The sequence below is a fragment of the Oncorhynchus clarkii genome, chromosome 13 (assembly GCF_045791955.1).
Source record: "Oncorhynchus clarkii lewisi isolate Uvic-CL-2024 chromosome 13, UVic_Ocla_1.0, whole genome shotgun sequence".
Classification (NCBI taxonomy): Eukaryota; Metazoa; Chordata; class Actinopteri; order Salmoniformes; family Salmonidae; genus Oncorhynchus; species Oncorhynchus clarkii.
The window spans coordinates 46,511,881-46,520,150 of NC_092159.1; the positions used below are offsets into that span (position 1 = coordinate 46,511,881).

At 43.6% G+C, this 8,270-nt stretch overlaps 1 pseudogene; it reads left to right on the forward strand.

The window, feature by feature from the left end:
* Positions 1 to 292: 292 nt before the first annotated feature.
* On the forward strand, positions 293 to 7,171 carry LOC139364896 (small ribosomal subunit protein uS2-like; annotated as a pseudogene).
* Positions 7,172 to 8,270: the final 1,099 nt, after the last annotated feature.

An 8,270-nucleotide genomic window follows, 5' to 3' on the forward strand; every position in this document is an offset into this window, starting at 1 on the left:
CTAGCAAATAAAGTTGCAACACAGGCCACTCTAACCGAGAAGTCAACGTCTCCCCATTGTCTTAATATGGTCTTTCCATCGCATTGTCTTAATATGGGCTCCTCGTCCGACCTCTACTTACCGGTTTCACCCAAAACATACGCTACTACTCTGTGCTGCTGGTGCGCTGGAGTGTTTGCGCCATCTAGGGAATAAAATATCCAAGTAGACAGTTATAGTTCCAGTCAGCGAAACAACCAATCATGTGCTTTGAAACTTGAGTATATAAGTGGCGTAATTTCCTCTCGTCTTCCTCTTTGACGCCGCGTGTTACAGGTTTCGCGTTGTTTCGTGGTGCGTTGTAAGTTACATTTCACGCTTTTTAATGTCAAGCGTCACTTAAATAGACGAAGTAATCAGTGACTATGTGCAGAATATCTCACATTAGTCTATCTAGACGTTTGAATTTGAAGGCTTTATATGACTTGAAAGCTAACACTAACATGTCGAGTAGACATGCCTGACATGCTGTTTAACGCACGGTGTCCTGCCGAGTACACTAGCCAGGCCATTTAATTCTAGGCAATAGGCCCCTCGGGCTTAAGCGCAACGCGTAGATGGCCCTATCAACTACAATGTCTGTGCCTGGAATAATTGTTGAATACTTAAAAAAAAAAAACAATTATATGCACTTTTGACTCTTAGTCATTTTTCTTTTTTTTTTCGGACTCAATGCAGGGAAAGTAGTCAAGATGTCTGGAAATCTAGATGTCCTTCAAATGAAGGAGGAGGATGTGCTGAAGTTCCTGGCTGCAGGAACCCATCTGGGAGGAACTAACATGGACTTTCAGATGGAGCACTACACCTACAAGAGGAAGAGTGATGGTGAGTGGTTGGCAGTCCTTAACGCCCAAAACACTCAGTGGAACAAAACTACTTGTTGTGGCCAGTGGTCAACCCACCCCGGTTGAGGAGGGATACTGTTAATGCAGGCTGCTGGTCTGGCACAAGCATGCCTGATTTTATTTATTTGTTCTGGGTTTCTGTATAGCACTTTGTGACATTGGCTGATGTATAAAGGGCTTTATAAATACATTTGATTGATATTCAAGGTCTTGATTAATAGTTGAAATGGATGTCTGTTTCAATGCTGGGCTGTAACAAAAAATGATTCAGTCCCCTTCAGCTCACAGAACTAGAGTTGATTATTGATTCTTTCTCTCACTAGATGGAGCACATTTGGGCAGGGTAAACTGGACACAGATCTGGGTTTACTGACTGCCCCTTGTCCTCAGGTGTGTACATCATCAACATGAGGAATACCTGGGAGAAGCTACTGCTGGCAGCCTGTGCCATTGTTGCCGTGGAGAACCCAGCTGACGTCTGGGCCATCTCCTCCAGGAACACTGGACAGGTAGAGCTTCAGCTGGCAGCGTAGTGGACACGGTGAATAATGAGTGTAATTGGATACTTGCCGTGTGTTTACCCATCAATTAGACATGTTTCTGTATAGATGTGACTGCATGTGTGCACAAAGCCTTGCACCGATGTCGGTGTGCAGGTGTCGAAAGTTTGCTAGAGGGATTGGGCCCAGGTTTTTGTTAACAAATCAAATAAGTTTGTCATGTGTGCCGAATACAACCGGTGTACCTTAGAGTGAAATGCTTACTTAGAGGCCCAAACCAACCGTGCAATTTAAGTTAAAAAAAATAGGTGAACAATGCATAGGGAATAAAAAAACAGTGAATAATAACAGTAGCGAGGCTATATACAGACACAGGTTAGTCAGGGTAATTGAGGTAGTATGTACATGTAGGTATGGTTAAAGTGACAGCATATTAACTCAGCAAAAAAAGAAATGTCCTCTCTGTCACCTGTATTTATTTTCAGCAAACTTGATGTGTAAATATTTGTATGAACATAACTAGATTCAACAACTCAGATATAAACTGAACAAGTTCCACATAAATTGAATAATGTGTCCCTGAACAAGGGGGGAGGGGTCAAAATCAAAACTAACAGTCAGTATCTGGTGTGGCCACCAGCTACATTAAGTACTGCAGTGCATCTCCTCCTCATGGACTGCACCAGATTTGCCAGTTCTTGCTGTGAGATGTTACCCCAGTCTTCACCAAGGCACCTGCAAGTTCCCGGACATTTCTGAGCCCTCGACCTCAGATCCAACAGGTCCCAGACGTGCTCAATGGGATTGAGATCCGGGCTCTTCGCTGGCCATGGCAGAACACTGACATTCCTGTCTTGCAGGAAATCACACACAGAACGAGCAGTATGGCTGGTGGCATTGTCGTGCTGGAGGGTCATGTCAGGATTAGAGGTCGACCGATTATGATTTTTCAACGCCGTTACCGATTTATTGGAGGACCAAAAAAAGCCGATACTGATTAATCAACCAAATTAAAATAAATAATAAAAAAATATATTTTTTTGTAACAATTAAAACAATACAGAATGAAAACTTTTAACTTAATATAATATAACATGTTTAAGTAATCCAAAAACAAAGTGTTGGAGAAGTAAAAGTGCAATATGTCCCATGTAAAAAAGCTAACGTTTGAGTTCCTTGCTCAGAACATGAGAACATATGAAAGTTGGTGGTTCCTTGTAACATGAGACTTCAATATTCCAAGGTAAGAGGTTTTAAGTTGTAGTTAATATAGTATTTATAGGACTATTTCTCTCTACCATTTGTATTTCATATACCTTTGACTATTGGATGTTCTTATAGGCACTTTAGTATTGCCAGTGTAACAGAATAGCTTCCTTCCCTCTCCTCGCCCCTACCTGGGCTCGAACCAGGAACATATCGACAACAGCCACACTCGAAGCAGTGCTACCCATCGCTCCACAAAAGCTGCGGCCATTGCAGAGCAAGGGGAATAACTACTCCAAGTCTCAGAGCGAGTGACGTTTGAAATGCTATTAGCGCACACCCAGCTAACAAGCTAGCCATTTCACATCGGTTAAACCAGCCATTAGGGTGACAGGCTTGAAGTGATAAACAGCGCTGTGCTTGCGAAGAGCTGCTGGCAAAATGCACGAAAGTGCTGTTTGACTTAATGCTTACGAGTCTGCTGCCTACCATCGCTCAGTCAGACTGCTCTATCAAATATCAAATCATAGACTTAATTATAACATAATCACACAGAAATACGAGCCTTTGGTCATTAATATGGTCGAATCTGGAAACTATCATTTTGAAAACAAAACCTTTTATTTTGGTGAAATACGGAATCGTTCCATATTTTATCTAACGGGTGGCATCCCTAAGTCTAAATATTCTTGTTACATTGAAGGTTGTACAATGTCATGTCATAATTACGTAATATTCTGGCAAATTAGTTCGGAATGAGCCAGGTTGCCCAAACTGTTGCATTTACCCTGACTGCGGGCAATGAACGCAAGAGAAATGACACAATTTCACCTGGTTAATATTGCCTGCTAACCTGGATTTCTTTTAGCTAAATATGCAGGTTTAAAAAAGTATACTTCTGTGTATTGATTTTAAGGAAGGCATTGGTGTTTATAGTTAGGTACAGTCGTCCAACAATTGTGCTTTTTTCGCAAATGCGCTTTTGTTAAATCATCCCCCAGCGTTGCATCAATTATATGCAAGGGACACGCTAGATAAACTAGTAATATCATCAACCATGTGTAGTTATAACTAGTGATTATGATTGATTTGTTGTTTTTATAAGACGTTTAATGCTAGCTAGCAACTTACCTTGGCTTCTACTGCAGTCGCGTAACAGGCAGGCTCCTCGTGGAGTGCAATGAGAGGTAGGTGGTTAGAGCGTTGGACTAGTTAACTGTAAGGTTGCAAGATTGGATCCCCTGAGCTGACAAGGTGAAAATCTGTCGTTCTGCCCCTGAACAAGGCAGTTAACCCACCGTTAATCGGCTATTCCGATTAATCGGTCGACCTCTAGTCAGGATGAGCCTGCAGGAAGGGTACCACATGAGCATTGAGGTTGCCTGCAATGACAACAAGTTTAGTCTGATGCTGTGACACACCGCCCCAGACCATGACAGACCCTCCACCTCCAAATCAATCCTGCTCCAAAGTACAGGCCTCAGTGTAACGCTCATTCCTTCGACGATAAACGTGACTCCGACTATCATCCCTGGTGAGATGACTGTGACTCGACAGTGAAGAGCACTTTTTGCCTGTCCTGTCTGGTCCAGCAACGGTGGATTTGTGCCCATAGGTGATGTTGTTGCCGGTGACGTCTGGTGAGAACCTGCCTTTACAACAGGCCTACAAGCCATCAGTCCAGCATCTCAGCCTATTGCGGACAGTCTGAGCACTGATGTAGGGATTGTGCGTTCCTTGTTTAACTTGGGCAGTTGTTGCCATCCTGTACCTGTCCCATAAGTGTGTTCAGATGTACTGATCCTGTGCAGGTTTTTGTTACACGTGGTCTGCTAATGCAAGGACAATCAGCTGTCCGTGCTGTCTTAGGTGTCTCTCAGTACGGACATTACAATTTATTTCCCTGGCCACGTCTGCAGTCCTCATGCCTCCTTGAAGCATGTTCACGCAGATGAGCGGGGACCCTGGGCATCTTTCTTTTGGTGTTTTTCCAGAGTCAGTAGAAACGCCTCTAGTGTCCTAAGTTTTCATAACTGTGACCTTAATTGTCTACCGTCTGTAAGCTGTTAGTGTCTTAATGACCGTTTCACAGGTGCATGTTCATAATTGTTAATGGTTCATTGAACAAGCATGGGAAACTGCCTTTAAACTCTTTACAATGAAGTGTGAAGTTATTTGTGTTTTTATGAATGTTCTTTTAAAGACAGGGTCCTGAAAAGGGAAGTTTATTTTTTATTTTTTTTATGAGTTTATGACAAACAGTAGTGTAAAAGTGGAGTTGTTGGGTGGCGGGACATAATGCAGATAGTCTGGGTAGCCAATGTGCAGGGGCACCGGTTAGTCGGGGTAATTGAGATAGTTTGTACATGTAGGTATGGTTAAAGTGACTGCATATATGATAAACAGAGTAGCAGCAGTGTAAAGGGGGGGGCAAGTAGCCTGGATCACCTGTTCAGGGGTCTTATGGCTTGGGGGTGAAAAGCTGTTAAGCCTTTGTCCTAGACTTGGCTCTCCGGTACCGCTTGCCATGCAGTAGTAGAGAGCCGTCTGACTGGGGTGGGTGGGGTCTTTGACAAGTTTTAGGGTCTTCCTCTGACACCACCTGGTATAGAGGTCCTGGATGGCAGGAAGCTTGGCCCCAATGATGTACTGGGCCGTACGCACTACACTCTGTTGTGCCTTGCGGTCGGAGGCCGAGCAGTTACTGTACCAGGAAGTGATGCAACCAGTGATGCTCTCGATGTAACATCGGTAGGGCTTCCGCACAATGATTTTCGTTTGATAGTGGCCTGGGCCACATCAATTCTGCATGCAGTCTAGTGCAACTTGCTTTTAGATTCCAAGGGCAGTGATGGGTGTTACACATGCTGTCTGCAGCTAGGTCGCTAATAGCCTTTCATATACATTTTTGTAGAGAGCTGTGCTGAAGTTTGCCTCGGCCACTGGTGCCATGGTCGTTTCACCCCCGGAACCTTGACTAATCAAATACAGGCTGCCTTCGGGAAGCCCCGCCTCTTAATCGTAACGGACCCTCGTGCCGACCACCAGCCCCTGAAGCCTCTTACGTCAACATCCCCACCATTGCCCTGTGCAACACTGACTCCCCACTCAGATATGTCGACATCGCCATCCCCTGCAACAACAAGGTTAGACTGCTTTGCCCTCATACACTTAACACCTATGTGAGTCTCCTGGTTGGTGTTTGTCTTGCATACCGTTAGAGCCCGGCGCAGTCCTGTCAGTGCGGTGCTGGGTGTAGGATGTGTGCTACAGAAACGCAGTGCCTCTTTTCTCTCCTTGCTCCATCTGTGTGTAAGAGGGAGGGGAATTTGGTATAGGCCTTGCTACATGTTTCTGTAAAAGACAGGTGTTCTAGTCTCATTGGTGTAGTTGGTCATGGTCTGATTTGTGCTCCAGGGTCACCACTCTGGGTCTGATGTGGATGTTGTCCAGGGAGGTGCTGAGGATGCGGGGCACCATCTCCAGGGAGCACCCCTGGGAGGTCATGCCTGATCTCTATTTCTACAGGGACCCTGAGGAGGTAAGAAGCAGGCCTTTTAGACACCATTATACACTAAATTTACTGGTAGGACAAGCTTACCTTCAACAGTAATGGATCTTGCATGTTCTGTTCGCCTTGTTAGCCTGCCGCTCATTGTTTTACCTGTCAGATTGAGAAGGAGGAACAGGCTGAGTCTGAGAAAGCTGTTGGAAAGGAGTTCCAGAGAGAGTGGACTGCTCCAGCAGCTGAGGGAATGGCTATGCCCTCAGTCCCCATCCAGCAGTTCTCTGCAGGTAAGGAAAGTGGAGATGTGGTTTCTGGTTCCACTATGCTAAGACTTGGTTTTAGTTTCTTGACTGATGCACTTGGTAGCATTTTCTAAATCTAATTTTGAGTTGGATATAAATGACTCTTGGTACTTCAGGACCTATCAAATGTGTTTGTCTGAAAGGTCTCATGTTTAATTGTAATCCTAATTGAGTTTCTGCTTGACTTTCAGCTGCTGCTCCTGCCAAGCCAACTGCTGAGGGGTTCACTGGTGAGTGTTGTGAGTGTAACATCAGCCTCCCTCTAATTGATGCACCATAATTGTCATCAGTCGGGTTGATTGTTTAACCTACTCAAATACACTGAAATGTATGATTGTTGGTCATGTATTTGCACCTCTTCAATGTCTTCTCTCTTGCAGAGGACTGGAGTGCCCAGCCAGCCACTGAGGATTGGTCAGCTGCCCCTACTGCCCAGGCCTCTGAATGGGGTGGGGAGACTGCTGCTTGGTCCTAAGTAATAGTGGCCTGATGTTTGACAGTACAATAAGTTGCTTTTTTGTTGTACAAACTGACCCCTGACAATTTAAACACTACAGTGTAGTAGGCAAGTGACCTTAACGGCAATTCTACATGAATATTAACACAACTGTTATGCTTACATTTCACATTGAAAAACTTACTAACATTTAATTAGACTGTTGCCTTATGTTGAGCCCTCTTAATGCTGACAAAAGGGGTACAGCTCTTTAATTAAACTGTGGGTTATTCTGCCCTGCAAGCTTTCAGAAATTAAAACTTAGTGAAACACCATTTTACCAGGTGTCTATGATTTGTCTAGAAATAATATCTCATAATGGCTGTGACTGTACTATTCAGGAATGTATCTTTTTCTCAGACGTCTAATGACATGATGGAAGTTACATTTGTCTACAGCCATCAATTTTAGTTGCAAATAATATAATTGAAAACACTACTTATACATTTGTACATGAACTTGTCTGTGTTAAGGTTTTCATAACTCCACATGATGCCTGAATGTATGACCTTGTGATAGCTGAAAACATAAATGAAAAATAAGATATTTCCGCCAAACATTTGAACATTGATTTCCCGATCTAAAACAAATCATACTCATGTACATCATATGGGTGAATTGGGGATGACGTGTGTATATAAAATTTTTACAAATCAACCGTTAAACATAAGACAAAAGTTAAACTCCAAAAGTAGCTGAAGGGCCATGCTCAAGGAATTAGGCCAGTGTTTTTGAAAGATGGGCCCAGATTGCAGAGGGTGACGCAGAATCACTGATGTGAATTGCCTGGGTTTCATTGAAATTACACGGAGTTCTCCGCAAAGTCAATATGCACCAACTCTTTCTGCAGTTTTGTCTTTACATTCTCTGGAGTATTGGTGTCAAATGTTGTATACGTGTTACCCCAACTTCTCTTTTCAATCCTTTGGCGAAGTCCTCCAGTAGTCTGTAGTGTGCCACCTTTTATTTTACTGTCAAATGTACAGGGACCTCCATGTTTCCCTTTGTCTTTTCTCCTTTTTTTTTCTCTCTCTCCAGCTTTGTTTTCCACTCGAACCAGCATCAAATGCATATGTTTTGTGGTTTTGGTTGGCAAAGGGAGCACTCTGTACATGCACTCTTCTGGTTCTCACAGCACAAAAACAAGCTGCAAGCGGATCACTTTATTGTAGTTTTTCCACCATGAACTGGAGGTCAGTGTGGGTATTTCCAGAGGCATGTGTCCCTATCATGGACTGTTGACGTGACAACCCCAAAGGAAGTATTTTGCAGAATTCATAGGACATCTTAATCTCTGAATATTCCCTCTTAAAATAATGATTAAGGTTCTGAATTGTGCCGTTCAAGAAGCACTTCTGCTGGTTTGCCTTCCTC